Consider the following 15,872-nt stretch of genomic DNA (forward strand, 5'->3'; position numbering starts at 1 on the left):
CCCAGTGTTGTACTACAATCTCATAAAAATGAAACATCCAATGTCCGGCGTATCTACGTAGAAATTTTTAGCAGAAAGTGATATATACTATATACGAACATGGTTTTTAGTATATTCTTAAACATAAACCAAAAAGGAAACGCGAAATCGCATTGGTTGCACTTTATCATCTCTGAGCCTGAAAAGGGGACAAACAATCGCCTTATTTATTTTCCTTTCTCCGGAGATCTCATTCTGTCTCATTGGATTGCATCACGTGTCAGGAGCCGTTTAGCGGTTGCTTTTTCTTCGAGAATCGAGAAAATTTTTGCAGTGAATTCGGTCCTTGATACGCCGCGACACTGCTTTGCTTCGCTTCGTCGAACAGGATTACTTTTTTCCATGTATTTTCGGCCAGTGACAACTGAGAAAAACTTGTTAAATATTTCTATCAGCAAAATATCGTTGGAAACATGTTCTTTGGCACCGTTAACAGTTCGATAAAAACGAATGTACGCTACCGTTGATACATATCTAGACACTTTGATCAATACGTAGCAATAATATTTGCATTTCTATAAAAGAAATCTGCAGTCAGGAAAAATTCCAGAAAAACAATATAATAATATAAATATATAACATTAAATATAAATATAAAACGTTGTTATTGTTCACCAAATTCCATCGAATTTTAAACATGGAGCGAGAGAAGGAGAGAATAATTTTTGGTCACAGTTTTATAAAAAGTTTTATAGAATTATTATATAACTATAAATATATTTCTACGTTCAAAATAATCTGCAAACAGATATTTTTAATTTTGTATAGATTCTGCGCTTCTAAATTCTATCGCAGTGAATTATGAAATACAAATGCACGCAGTTTATTACACGTAGACTCTATTCGCCTGGGGATCGTATTAATTTGAAATTGCTTGAGCTTAAATCCTACCGTTACCGTTATGGTTGTAAAGGAACAGATGTAGGACGAAGGAAAAGCCTTTATGAAAACATTACCAAGTTCCTTATTATTATCAGACAATAAATAACTTTACTGACTCCTAGTAAAGAAACTTTGCGTTCGTTTCCTGAAAGAAAATTACAAAGAAACGTTTAACTATCATTAAACAACGATTCAGGGAAACTTGTTATTTGCTTCTTAGGCGTACTAAAAAAATCTCCAGGCAATGTACGATCTCGTTAATTTTAATACCCTCTTACAGATAGTATCGTAATTTTTCTGAGAGATTTATGAATTACTTTTGATTTTCATTCGAAAAGTAGTAGTGAAGAAATCGCGTAATTCTTCCGTTCTTCGTTTATATTTTTATTTTTATACTTCAAAAAAATCAGCAAACGTTGCAAGTACTTGTTGAAGGAATAAAAAAATTGGACAATTACTTGTCAGTTTTAGCGGCAATATCTCCTACCATATAACCGAGCACATTCGATTTAAGTTTTATAGTGACATAACATGAATTTCTAAAATCTTAATCACCGGCCAGAAAGTGTCTGAAAGTTACTTTATACATTCTCTGTGCCATAAACTTCGGGGAAACTAGAATATAGGGCAATTCCTCTTGTCTGGCATCAATTTTATATGTTTTTTTTTTGCGCGATGATGAGCCGAACAACTTTTGGAACCAGGTTTGACCGCTTTCTGAAATGAAAATAATAAAAATAAAAAAATAAGAAAGCAACTAATTACTCCAAATAGAGTAACAAATAAATTTGTTATTTGAAAGTAAATTTGCTTTCAATTAAATTTCAAAGCCTTATACGAGTAATAAATTATCTTCGAATAACTCGCCTGCAAAATCTTTGAAGAAACTTTCAACGTGTTTGATCGATACGGTCTGTGAAAATTAATATTTACGATATTCCGTGTCGGAAAATAGGGCTTCTCGAGTTGAGAAAAAATTGAGGGTAACCCGATTCAACAGAACATCATGCAGGCAGCATGAACGAACAGATTCAACGTAATCACGCGTGCACCCAAAAGAAAGGCGCTGTATCGAGTGTCGAGGCAGAGCGTGCTCGATTTATGTAATACATAAAACAGAGCACGGCTTCGCGATATAAAGGCAGAAGTCTCGCGTCAGAGTGCTTGGAAGCACAGTAACCAGAGAGAAACGATGATTTATGGATCTACACCGCGAAAGGTTATGGAGATTTTTGCAGCGGTGGCCCTGTTCATCTCGAGAAAGTCATCTGAGCAATGTGGATATTGATTACATCGAAATTTCCCAACGTTCCATCGATAATATTTTCCGTGGCACGCGCGTGTATTGTTCGCCTGGCAGATAATTATTATACTGCATTATTCATTGTTATTATCTTATCGATTTAACGGGCCGCGTTAAACAATTCTATTACTGCTCGCATCAAGCGAACGTAGCCGTTGCAAATTGTAACGTGTGCTTTAATTGCTATCAAATATTACTCGATATATAACAGGTTTAATAGGTAATGGCAAACTGTGATGCTGGAGCGCATAATTTAGACGCAAATAAAGCATATTATTATTTAAGCAACGGACGCCGATTTTGTAAACGATTGAATTACGTCGGAAGTTTGAAGCGAAACTTTGAAAACTGTTTAGAGGCAATGTAATTTCGTAAAAATAAAATTTATCGAATAATACAGGACGTAGAAATATTGAAAAAAATATCCGAAGGCAATGTATTTTCATAATAACACTTTATTATGAAACTTGCAAACAATAAAGAGATATTTACTAAAGATTTAAAGACGACGTATTGTCATGTAATAAAATTGCATGCAGAGAATAATACCGTATCGAGTAAGACAAGACGAAGTTGGTAACGAAATTAAAAAAGAAAAAACTTTACATAGTAGTTACATAGAATAACATCGTATTGAACGACACACGGTAGAGTACATTGGAAAATTTAGAAATGACGTGGCCCGTCATTAAAATGTTTTAATATCTGTAACACGAACTATTTAATTGCTTTATATTATTCAATTTCACGTCGAGTGATTATTTTATTTAAATTTGTTGAAACGTCACATAAAATCAGTTGAATAAAATTGTTGAAGAAAGAGTCGGCTGCTACCATGGAACGTATTGGTCTCTGTTTCGAGCATCGAAACTTTCTGCATGAATTTTTATACGCTAAATAAACTTTACGCATAAATTTAACGGGACGCTGGTACGTGTCTGGTTAGTCGCAAATGAAAACATATTAACAAATCTAATAGCGTAGGAAACATAGGGACATAGCAAACGGGTAATCGATATTAGAAAATATTTCGACAATGGACACCATGTTTATTGACATTGGTAAATATATCGCATACTGGGAATATATCGATTTAACAGGCGCAAGGGATAGGTATCGAATATACATACATATACAGTTGACATTAAGTAAACTGCGATATTGGCGTAGGGATTGTTCGAATGGTAATAGTTTAATGACGACGATTCTCTGATAATGCTACTGGTATTAGCGCTCCTCTGCCTACTAGATTGTAGCATATTAGATGAAGATTTATATGTGCCCAAGGCATTGCTAACTTCGAAACAGTCGCGTATGTGTAGGTGCGCGTACACAGAAGCTAACGCGTTATGTACAGTCAAAATGTTGTCTCAAGTTCAAGAACGTAAGCTCTGGGATATACAGACTTAACATGATTAAGGTTATCGTATGGTGTTAGCGTACTATACCTCTTCGACGATGTACTATATATATTGAAAAAGCTTTCACGGGTATTAGAGCGGAATTAGAACACGTGAGAGATCTTTTTATTTGATACTGTAAGATTTCAATTGTTGAACCAGTGTTAATTTTGTTATCGAAATAGGTACTCACATTTTATCTATTTTGCAGAGCGTATTTGATTTAACAAAACTGATAACTTAAAGTAATGCTTGTGATGTTGAATGAATTTGATTATTCTTTTTTATCAAGTATTATTTTAGAATAACTGAAACTTCCGTGATATGGCATCCATTGATCTACAAAATAACAGAAATTTACGGTTTTATAAACCTAGAACTAATCTATATTTATGTAAAATACTTTTAAGACAAATTTTAAAGATTAGACAAAGAATAGTAGAAAACAAAAGATTATCTTACAATGTTAGTAGATGAGAATGTATATTGTTTTAGAACTCATGGTCTCAATTTTCTGTACAATAATTCTTTACAAATAATCTTTCCAAAGCAAATTCCTTGATATTAAAATTCGATCGAGAAATAAAGCGAACAATTATAGGTCCTGTACTCATTCCACACGCTGAATAGGAGAAACGGAGTTACATCGAAAGTACCGACAGTAAATTTATTCTCATTACAACTATAAAAGCGTCCATTAGCGCGTAACTTTCGCGTAGATTCCATCGTCGTCGTATCTGGCGGAACTCGAAAAGTATGTCGTTTAGTTACGACCATCTTACGGTATCGATTCCAGGGAAGGCTTCAACACTATCGGTGATTTTTATCGAAAGTAGAGTGCTGTAACAGTGGCATCGACGGCTGTTCATCAATGACGCGAAAATCGTATTGCAATAGAGGCCGCGTTTACGATACTCCTTGGCGATCATAAATTACCCCTTTATAACACCATTCCAGCAGTTCTTTCTCTGTATCCCGTGGTATCGCACGATTTTTACCAGATATCACTGGCAGATTTAAAAGCTTCGTTCCTTTGAAAATTGTCTTGTAAGAGTTTTGCGTTTACGGTAATCGCATATATCGCTTCTCTTTCGAAGCTTATCGTAAAGTGCAGTTACAAAGAAATACCACTAATAAATTCCTAACATCTTCTTCTGGAAAATCGTGTCGTACCGTGTATTTACGTCGCTTCTCTACAGCGTAAAGTAGAGCGTAGTAATATCGAATCAAGTATGATTACCCATAAAAAAATATGTCGAAAATAAAGAATAATATTTTTTAAACTAAATCTTCGTTTACGAGAGAATCGATTTAGTAAATGTAGCAAGTACGCGTGCACTGTACGCATACCTTTAGATAACGACATGGTTAGTGTATATATTTATAGAGTGTTTTATTTATCGTGGAGTCTTAAATTTCTTAGTTACTTTTATTAATATAAAAAAATCAGGACAAAGTTATTTGGTTCAAGACGAAGAATTTGTGGCTCGTGATTTTCTTTCCACTACGTCATCTTCTTCAAGTTTTCAAGGAGATCCATATTTTTAAAAGTGAGACTGGATACCTTTCTATATATAGAATTATCAATTATAGAATCGAAGAATTCTTGAAATGGAAGTGTCACACCTTTTTCTTGAAATAATTTGCGTTTCGAAAAATTGTTTATTATGAGAACGTTCATATCGGAAGCGTTCGATCAATTTTATGACTTACTATACATAAATCGTGAAAAGTTTCTGTAATGAATGTCCGAACAAAGGTTCAGTAGTTTTAATTTCTGCTACGAAAGGTCTGATTAAAAAACTGAATGGAAATCCAGGCTAATGTTCCTGTTTATAAGCTCGTAAACGTAGACGTGGACGATTGAAAAGAGAAAGAAATCCCAGTGGACAATTTGGGATGGTCTTCTAATTACGCGTCGCCCACGAACGTATTATATGTGACCTGCAATCATACTCTTCAGGAATAGTACACAAAGGACCCCTTATCCAAGGGAATCGAACCATAAATTTCAGGTCCTTTTCTAGCAGTGTGTGGGTGCTCGATGCATCAATCATTATCGAACGCGGTACGACTGGAATATTTTGCTGAAAAAGTTGCTTGACATTTTCCATGCATAGCCAAGTCCCCTATAAACTGACGCGAACGCCAGTGCTCAACCAGCGACATCTCGAAAACGACCGATGTCCCTTCAACCATGTGTCTTCAATGTTACGAGAGAGCAATTTATGATCACTTGGATGCTACAGTAAATGTAACTTCCATTATGAGGCCAGTATCGAGGCACGGAAGCTGTAAATCTGTCAGCGATATCTGTTAGAGCTCCTACTCTGTTGTGAACTTAAAAAGAAAAATCGGAAGTTAGCGTTATACAGGGTGTATAGCGTGCAATTTACAACTTTATACGGCTGTAAAAGGGAAGTGAATCGAGAATAAAGAACGCAATGTTTTGAAATAGGCATTTGTTGTAAAGTACGTGCGCTTAATTTCAATACCGATAAAATAATATCGATCGAGTGATAGTTCGTATGGACAAGAAACCCATTTCTCACGATGACATAATTTTCTCATCAATGGAATAGCGTTCATTGTAAACATCAAATCGCACGTAGAATCTGATAAGAAGGCATTTCATTGAAAGATAAGAGTATGCGTATATCTACTATACATAGTTTCTAATTAAAAATATGTCAATTCAAGCATTATAATAAATACATTCTGTTATTTCTATTGCTGATATTTCGATTTCAAAGCAGATTCCAAACCTTCATTTTACGTCTGGCGGGATTCAAAAAAAAAAAAAAAAAAAAGGAGGAAGAAAGAAAGAAAAACGAAAATATCCATTGTCGAAGAAAAATAGCGGTCCATTAATTACCGAATGGCAAAACGGGAGGAAAAAGAAAGGAAACCTGTGACGACACAATTACGCAGCGTCGGGCCGTGTTTCCGCCGAGTTCGCGGACACTGCTTCCGTAATTACCTGACGCACGCCTCGCATGATCAGTTTCAATTTGTGAAAAAAGCTTAGTCGGCAGGGGAAAAAGTCGAGCTGCCACGAGAAATTTATCGCACAGTTTCGTAGTCATAGATACACGGGGTATCAGGTTTTCCATTCCCGTTCAATTTTTCTACCTTTGCCTGTTCTTTTTTTTCTTTTTATAAACAGCTATTACCCAAGATAATTCATTTCCCTCGTTCCTCTTTTTCATTGACAGCGCACAGCTTTATTCCAAATCGTACGTTTCCTGTCATGCTGTATTATTTGCAGACGAAGTATTAGGTATCAACGTTGCGAAAGGATGATCCGATAATCATATACAATATTAATGTGTGTAATTAACGTACGGGCTAAAAAAGTATTCAATCCTTAAAGAGTTAAGCTTTCGAAAGTATCTATACGAGTGTTTGAAAATTTTCGTGAGTCACTATAAATACTATACTATAGATAATATATAAAGTTATTTGATCGTTAATTATAATTAGACATTGGCTAGAAATGAAAGATTACAAATCTTCTGAAGAAAGAAGTATTGTTCTTTATACATTATGCATTAGATGGATCTAGTATAATAGACTATTATATAGGAGATTACACCAGAAGGAGCTTTAGGACTCGAGGGTTTTGGGGGCTACAGAGGATCGAGGTTATTATGTTTGTTAATAGGTAGATGAAAGGTTTAAGTAATTTTTAATGATTCAGCCGTAACGTTGAAAAACAGTAACACGTGTATTATTCTTCGTCTTTTATTACTATTATTAAGTATCCGACGAATTCATTATTTGGAAGTGATTTATTTCTCAAATAAGATCTTGGAATTTATTTGATTTGCAGAATCTGGTTAATCCTTTTATGTATTACTTTCGTTTTTAATAAAAAGTGTCCAATTTCGGTATGGCTCGTTGCAAAGCTGCAATTAAATTTGTACAGTACACGCTTGCGTGATGCCCGCACACGAAACGAAGAATCTGCTTCGTTTATTTTCCATCGAGTTCACCCCAAGGACAGGCCGATGCGTGACGTCGAGCCATGGGGAACGGCGTTCGGTGCTTCCCCTAAAGCGAACAATCCGGATAATCTTGTGCAATGAGAATGATGACTCTGGGCATTCTTTCCTCCCTTCGTCGAATCAGCATCGCCATAATTACGAGGCGATTCGACGACGGTAAGGATCTGAATGGTTCGTTATTACGTTTCAATTAGCAAGCCCGGATATTTACTGTAATTGCAATCGGTTACATTATTAGGAAAAACTGAGTGTTCCTAACGAGTAGAGGCCGAGACAAAGACAAACGGAATTTAGGTAATTTCCCGCTGGTGCCGTTCTACTTCTTATTGTTTCGAAATTAACTTGGTCAGTTGCTTGGCATTTGTTTAAGAATTTCAATTGGGGGAGAAGTTAATTAATTTCCACCTGCCTGGTTCCGATTATTCACCACTCTGTGGCGGATGTCGAGTTTCGAACCACGTCCAACTGTTTGTTTAAAGTTCGCTTGTGTGAATAATGTGCATGTCGATATGTTGGCATAAGCTTCATTGGAAGCAGAATTTCCGTTCGGTGATCTTCTTTTCGAACGATTTACGATGACTACCTGCGATGAAAATATTTGATGCGCTGCATAAGATATTTCCAAATTCCATTACGATTCTCACGACTATGTTGGTAGAGTTTGAAAGTTATCCGGAAATGTATATAGATCGATACCGTACATATTGGCGATTTGATAGCTTCCGATGGAGAAAACCTTGGTTTTAAAGTGATTCGTTTACAACGGATTAAATAGTTTCCGACTAATAGTTAGTTACGACAAATTCGTTGCAAACACAAAATTAGTAAAATGTAATGTACAACATGAATAGTGGTCTGAAACATATAATTGGTGCTAATTATGATCTCACTAGATATTGTGACTTATTGATATAATGAATAATTGGCTATTTACGTAGTTTAATGATCTTTACAGAATGTATACTTGTATTATTATACTTTTATTACTACACAGTGTACTTACAGCATACAGTATATTTGTATTATTATACTTGTATTATTATACCTGTATCTTCTATAAAGATACGACAGGATAGAAAATATTTTCTATCTTTTATATTTAGTTTCGTTTCAAATTTTCTCAACATGAATATGATGGCTTCCTACATATAACACGCGTAATACAGATGTTCATAAAAGTGATATTTTGGGAAAAAAGAATATCTGAGAGTAAAACATACTTGAACGGTTTTAAGTTAAATGTCAATCAAATTTATCGATTTCCGAAAGAAGCAAAAATTTCATTGAAAAACGATCTAGCATTTATTTAACGACAGTCTATTAAAAGCATAAAATAAATGAAGTGCGTGGATTTATAAAAGTTGGGAACAAGAATGTTCCTCGTTAGACCTCGTCCGATTGAAGTCTTGGAATTGGTTAATTTTCATCGAATAACTCCTTCTTAATTAAGGTAACAGGACTGAAATACTGACAGGGCGTATAATGAGCCCTTAAAATTGTCTACGTGTAATTAATAGCTTAAACGACTAAATGGCGAACTGGACGCGAGGCGAGTTGACTAACTAGAATTCTCTTGTAAGAGATTCGACATGGTCTATGTGACAACTGTATAATGAGCTTGTGAACAGTTAATAATAATTACTGTGTCTCGTATGGTCGATGCAGAATCCCATGCATACGAGAACACGACGATGTTTGAAGTAAGTACAATTTACAACGTTGTCGCTTTACGTGACTATTCCCACGGGAGAAATTAGACGCTTTGTTCGAGTTATCTTTAATCGTTGTAAGTATGAACGTAACATTTTGATGTTCGACATGAATGAGAATATATTCATTTTGTATATAAATATCTCGCAGTGAAAGCATATTCCCTGCTACGAATTCACTAAAATAATTTTATAGTTGCAACTTTAATTTCGTCAGAATTTTCATCTTCTATGCGATATGAGTAATGATATTTTTTCCTTCGGTATAAATTTGTAATTATTATATTTATGTTTCTCCGCATAAAATAAATTTGCCGTAACGACACACAGACGCTATGCCTCGATATGAAAAATTTACAATTTAGTAATTTACTACAACTAATACGATTATTTATGCAAAGTAATTATATACTCTGGAAATATATCACGAAATATAACTAGCAAACATATCGTATTGGCTGAAATAGTTTTACGTAAGTTCGTAAGTTGAAAATAAATTTTACTTATTCATCAAGATGCACCGTAGATTAAGAAACATATTCACAAACACATGTAGTATGTATGGGTGGAGAAATATGATAATAAATAAATAAGATAAAACTTAGCAAATATAAAAAAAAAAAAAAGTAATACGAGTCTTCTCTCATTTTGGTGTGTGTAACATAGTCGGTGATTCGCTGAACAAGTTTTCATTTATCCCTCGATGCGATTACTTTATCTTGCGTGTCTGGAAAATTGAGGTTTAATGTGAAATCCACTTTTACAGAGTCCATTGAACGTTATTGACGATCCGAAAGGGGTTAAACGAAAATTCCTGTTTCCCGTCGATACGCAGATATTTGTCGTCCCGTTTTCAACACTTCATCGCAAAATCGCAGGGAAATTTCTGACACAAATTTTATAGTTTCAGAAACTTCGATTCGATGTTACTGAAAATATCATTAAGAAAGTAGAACCTTGGTAGAAAGTCACTCTACGTGTCAAGTATTATATTAAAAACACTGGATATTTTAGATATCTTTTCATATTACATACGCGCATTCTACGGAATTTTAAACTTTCAAATTTCCTATAAACGTATAAAAATCTGCAGTCTACTTATCAGCGATAATGTATCCGATACGTTCGTTGATATAATAAACCCTCTGGCGATCGAAAAGTATCTCGCGACTCGTATTAAAACTCCAGTAAGTTAGGTGTTTACGTGCTCCAATAATCCTCTTATAATCGTTTTGCAGAGTTAAAACGAGCAGGATCTGTATTATTACTGTCGTTACTTTGTCCAATGTCCCGATTTAGTGCTATGCGTCGTCGATTCTTTATCACGACAAAAACTACAGGCTTTGTTTCATCGATGTGCCGAATATTCATACGAATATGGTACCTTGTTCAAGACCATTGGAAAGCTAAGAATTTATGACACTGCTGACTGGGCCCTAACAGGGATCCAGGCCCCAGAACTCTTGAAAGGCCAACAATATCATAAAACCACTAAAAAAAGCAAACTTTTATCCTTTATCCCCATCTTGAGAGGTCAACAGCGGGGCAGATGCGAAGAATCAGGTCAAGAGTTGATGTCTTCCATCTGACAAAAACCAAAGGTCGTGGTCTGGCCGCCACACATGAGGGGCAGAGGCGCGAAGGTGCAGTCATCAAGAATAGGGTCGTTCTCTGTCTTACGACACCCTCAGGTCGTAGTTCAACCGCCGGACGCGACATAACAGTCGATAATTTGTGTCATATGTAGAGGAGTTATAGAAATAAAATAATCAAACTCGAAGATGGTACCCGCTGGGGGTAGCCATCCATATGTTATTTAGCAATTAGAAAATTTTACCAAATGTCCAGCGGGACAAATTGTAAAGTACAAATTAAATAACAAAAAAAAAAAAAAAAAAAAATATGTAGAGGAGGCAGTGCCTTAATAGTTACGCATGCATAAACCATGCAGTCCACTTTGTAATCAACTGTCTGGCCTGTAACTCCGTTCCTCCGTCATGCCGCTCACAAACCGCGAGTGTTGGGACGCGTATAGACCTTGTGGAGAAACTAAAATCTATACGTGCTGTTTCATGGCTGCAAATATGGATGCCAGCTATGTCAGTTGAATAAAGTTGAAATTTGATGACATTGATTGAGACAGAACACATAATAAATGCAAATGTACGTATTACGTGTTATTAATTGAAAACAGCAGGGATAACCGTTGCGAGGATTACTAGGTGTTTGATTACTAGATATTTTTATCAAAATTCTACATCAAAACGACAAGAAGAGATCAACTTTGAAACGTTTTAATTTTGAAAATCGTGATGTGGTTATGGTAGAGGGCGAAAATTTTTAATCAAGTATACATAAGTTAGCAATGGGAATTGAAGGTGATTTATTTATCCTATTTTTACTTATTTAGTAAGCGAATCACAGAAACTTTGAAACCTGAAGTTCCAAGAATCGAGCATACGAATAGGTCAAGCAAATTGACTGAATAGAATACTAACGAGGTGAATGAATCAGAGAAGTTCATGAATTCAATTGACTAATTGCTATATTCTTTTTATATATCTCCGTTTCCTCGATTTCTCTTTGCACAAAATTGATTATCTTACCTTTTTATCGAATTGTTTCACGTGCTGCGTACTCCGAAAGTACGTAAGCGTCTCACTCCAAGATTAAAATTTTGGGCCGAAATTGCTTCTCTCTGAAATTAGAGAAATTAATTATTTAAGTCCAATGGAAATGTATTTACTATCATTTTAGAGAAATAAGTGCAAAGTAATTTGTATATTTATTCAACGATTTTTAATAACATTTATCTCGTTCAATTAATGTTATTTATAATTATAATTTAATATAATGTTAGTTATAATTATAACGATCATCCAGTATCTCTTCTTCCCTTAGGCAACTGGAATTTACTATGAAACAGATGTGGAAATGTACACAGAAGTCACAAAAGGACTATAAAACAACTCAGAGATTATTCAGTTCTCGTTAAAGCCTTCCATTATCTGACCGATAATCCATACTATCTCGCCGGCACTCCAAATAATCAACACTCTCCTCAAATTTACGTAAGCCAAAAATGATTGCAACGAGCGCACGCGAGTAACCGACGTGCAACTATCTTCGCTTAAGTTAATTGCAATCAGCCATTCGCCCGACCTATTCCACGGATATTTAAGAATCGCGAAAAGCAACATCGTCGACACTTTGATTCTCGTGTTCTCGTTTTATCATTTGACCTCTTTTACCCTTTTATCCGGTCGAATCGTGTACGACCGCTCGCGGAGAAACGTTTACGAGCCGCAAACGAAAATCAGCCACGTTTGCGCGCCGTTTATGCGGCACGCTCGTAGTTGCGGTTAATTTGCAACTGGCGGGGATTATTGTCTCATGGGATATTTTCGGTGTATCCATGAGCATCGATGATACTTTCGAACGATTTGGTTCGCGGCGAATAATCTTTATCTGGCCTCGTCGCGGCTATGAACGTTGTGCCAGGTAGACGGCTGTAAAATAATTATCGTAACTTTTGCGGGGCGAGAGAATGGCCATAGAACGGTTAGAAAAAAACTACAACGAGAATTAGTTTCACGTTCATTCACTTCGACCCTGTTTCCGGGCTTGTCCGCGAAAATCATTACGCGCCGTGGCAATTGCCAATTTGCATTGTGGCTCATGTGACGCGAGATGCATCGAGGAGCGCAGCGTGTTCCAATTCTCTTGTCGTGAGTTTCTATCTTCGTTACGTAGATTCCTACCGTCTCTCTCCCTTTTTCAGCTTTTTCCATTAGGAAGTTGAGCATCGCGAAGTTCGAGATTGCTGGCAGTTGTTGCTTTTCCATATATTTCGCGCGGAGCAATGTAATATTTAAGCCTAATTGGAAGTCATTGGGTCGTGGACGACCGCGATACGTTGGGTTAAATTTGAATTAGATCATTTAATTCAGTGGCTAGGGGAAGTATCGGCACACATTCTTATTTTCCAACGAAGCGTTTTTCTAGCAGGTTCTATTCATTCTGTGTTCGTAGTATCACAGTTATCTGAATTGAAGCAATTTGAAACCTCTTTGCTATCGACGGCTGTATACAGTGGCCTTCCGCAGACTTGTCTCTATGTTCAAACAGCTATTATGATAGCCGTCCGTCGAAGCTACTGCTGCGTACAAACGATCACTATAATGTACACAGTCCATACGTGTCACGTGCGAACAGTAGGTTGGCTAGTGAGATGACAATAAATTATTCATTATGGAGAATAGCAGCAATGTTCGTTCATACATTATTCTAATGAGTAAATTTCGTTTCGTGCAAACAGCTTGAATGAAGAAATTCCGTTTTAAGAAAAATGTTGACGCTGTTTAAAGGTGACAAAAAAAGAAAAAGAGAGAACAGAAAATCGTGAATCACATTGTTCTTTTGTCTGGAGCCAGCAAGGAGAGAAGATATTAATAAATTCGAAATAAATGAAATACTTTGTACGTTACTAATTATTATACTAATCGAGTGCAAGCGTCTGTTTGAAACGTTTGTTATTTAATTAAATGCGTAATAGAAGCGTACGTACCACACTATGGAACAAGTCCGTAGATCGTAGAAACAATTCTGATGATCTTTATTTGAAAGCAAGCTGTTGGAGAAAGTTTCGAATTACCTTGCATTGCATGTAATATCTCCAATAGACGTGTAAGGATAGTTCTTTGTAAAAATTGTCTAGCTGCGCCGGAGATTTGCAATCCTTAACTCTGACAAATCCTTCAGCTATTATCTCAACGGTTACTACACTTCTGCCTTGTGTGATCGAGAATCTTGCCGGTTCGCAAGAGATTCTTGGCAATTTTCTAAAAAGCTTTCGTGCATCGAACTTGTCGCAGATCCGCAGGAAGATGCTACAGTCTAATTGTAAACTTTGGAGCGGTGCAACGTTCTCGCTCGTGAATTATAGTTTACTACCAAAGTTTACGATCTTACGCCTCGACAATTTCATGACACAAAATAGCAATGTGATTTGCAAATAGTTACAAGCGAGACATTACGAAACCTAGAATTCTTACACAGAGACGATCGTAGAACTAACAACGACGAGTGATAAGAGCAGCTCACGCTACTTCTGGCGCGATTTTAATATTATCGGTGCACTGTACATTTAAGCTAAAATTTCCAAAACTTGTAACATATCCATCTTTCTTGCTGAAAGACCTTAATATACGCCTGTTTACGGTACGGCGTCCCGCATTTTCAAGCTTAAGCGATGTAATAAGTGTTTGCATGGCGTACTTCGCGAAGATAAGTCCGATCACATTTCAATGTCATCCAACACGGGCCAGGAGGACCCTGAGAAATCGACTGGGTTCGTATCTTCGTGTTCCTGTTTTTCGAGGGTTAAGATTACTCGATATTTCAACCGAGAAAATGAATGATTCATGAAAGCAGATTAAACATAACGATCAACTTTAATAATTGATTTCGGAAAGAGGTATGATATACCGAATTACCTCGCTGAATCGGATTTTCGAATTAAGTGTGGGTTTCTGCGCCTCTCTTGAACATTTCGAGAATAATAATAACATTAATTATACAGACTAATATCAATCAAGGTAAACTCATACCTACAATAACCAAACTAATATTATTCGAATTTATCAGATTATTCTGTTCTTCGATTATTTTAGATTAAGATACTTTCCCTATCCAACAAATAAGATAAAAATCAAAAAATAAAGAAAAAATGAATTTCTCGTATTGTCCCGACGTGATTCGAATATTTCGAAGAATTATTTCTCGTTATTAATAATACACATATCATAATTTTTATAAATCTCGTTTTTCATCTCATATTTTTCCCGTACATCGAGCTTTATTAATCTGCTACTCTATTTTCTCGGAGAAGATGATTCCTACGAAATGAATCGAATATCTCGTACCCGTGGATGGCATTCACCCAATCTAACCACGAGCTAATAACATCACTGGCGAGAAATATGAAGCTGCAATCTCATAATTGACAACGGGGATCGTGTAACGACATTCGTGTGACCGCGTGACAAGTCCAATTATCCGATGAGTTGTCTCCCTTGCGCTCGTTGCGCGATGTTCCAATCTACTTGAGAACAGCCCTTAAGCACGCGTTTCGATTGTTAAGAGCTCCGTCGTCGTTTCGTTCTGTTTCGTGCACGTGCAGCTATCGTTTATTCGGTTTATCGCGACCCAACGATGGACCGAGAACCCCTCTGATAGTAGCCACGTGAAAATTCGCTCGCCATCGAATTATTTCGCTAAACGAACTATCGAATTTATTTTCCAGCCGTTTACACGTACCTCGGCTCACGTTTCATTATGTGTAATAACAGTGGCAAACGTTCCGTTTTCACAGCTTTCAGTACATTCACATCGGGCTAACAAGGTACGTAAATTGAAAGAAATTGCAGGATAAAATAATGTAACGGTCCTTGTAATTTTCGTTTTTAAAGCTAAAGTTCCATCTCGAAGCGACGTAGTTTTATTCTGCATTTTCGACCTTCTATACAAATAA

General features: G+C 36.2%; 1 protein-coding gene and 1 long non-coding RNA gene across 2 annotated transcripts in view; one reads left to right on the top strand and one right to left on the bottom strand.

Annotated features, from left to right (window-relative positions):
• The window catches only part of LOC126872833 (zwei Ig domain protein zig-8-like), a 444,324-nt gene that overhangs the window by 4,769 nt on the left and 423,683 nt on the right, over positions 1 to 15,872 (top strand). The gene's annotated exons all lie outside the window — the stretch shown is intronic.
• Positions 8,457 to 15,872, bottom strand: part of LOC126872849 (uncharacterized) — a 43,284-nt gene continuing 35,868 nt past the window's right edge. Inside the window, exons 2-3 of the long non-coding RNA XR_007692225.1 lie at positions 11,947 to 12,038; positions 8,457 to 10,226 (exon numbers count right to left, since the gene is read on the bottom strand). This is a non-coding gene — a long non-coding RNA (uncharacterized LOC126872849). The remainder of the gene's footprint in view (positions 10,227 to 11,946; positions 12,039 to 15,872) is intronic.

This window comes from Bombus huntii, chromosome 14, assembly GCF_024542735.1.
Source record: "Bombus huntii isolate Logan2020A chromosome 14, iyBomHunt1.1, whole genome shotgun sequence".
Lineage (NCBI taxonomy): Eukaryota > Metazoa > Arthropoda > Insecta > Hymenoptera > Apidae > Bombus > Bombus huntii.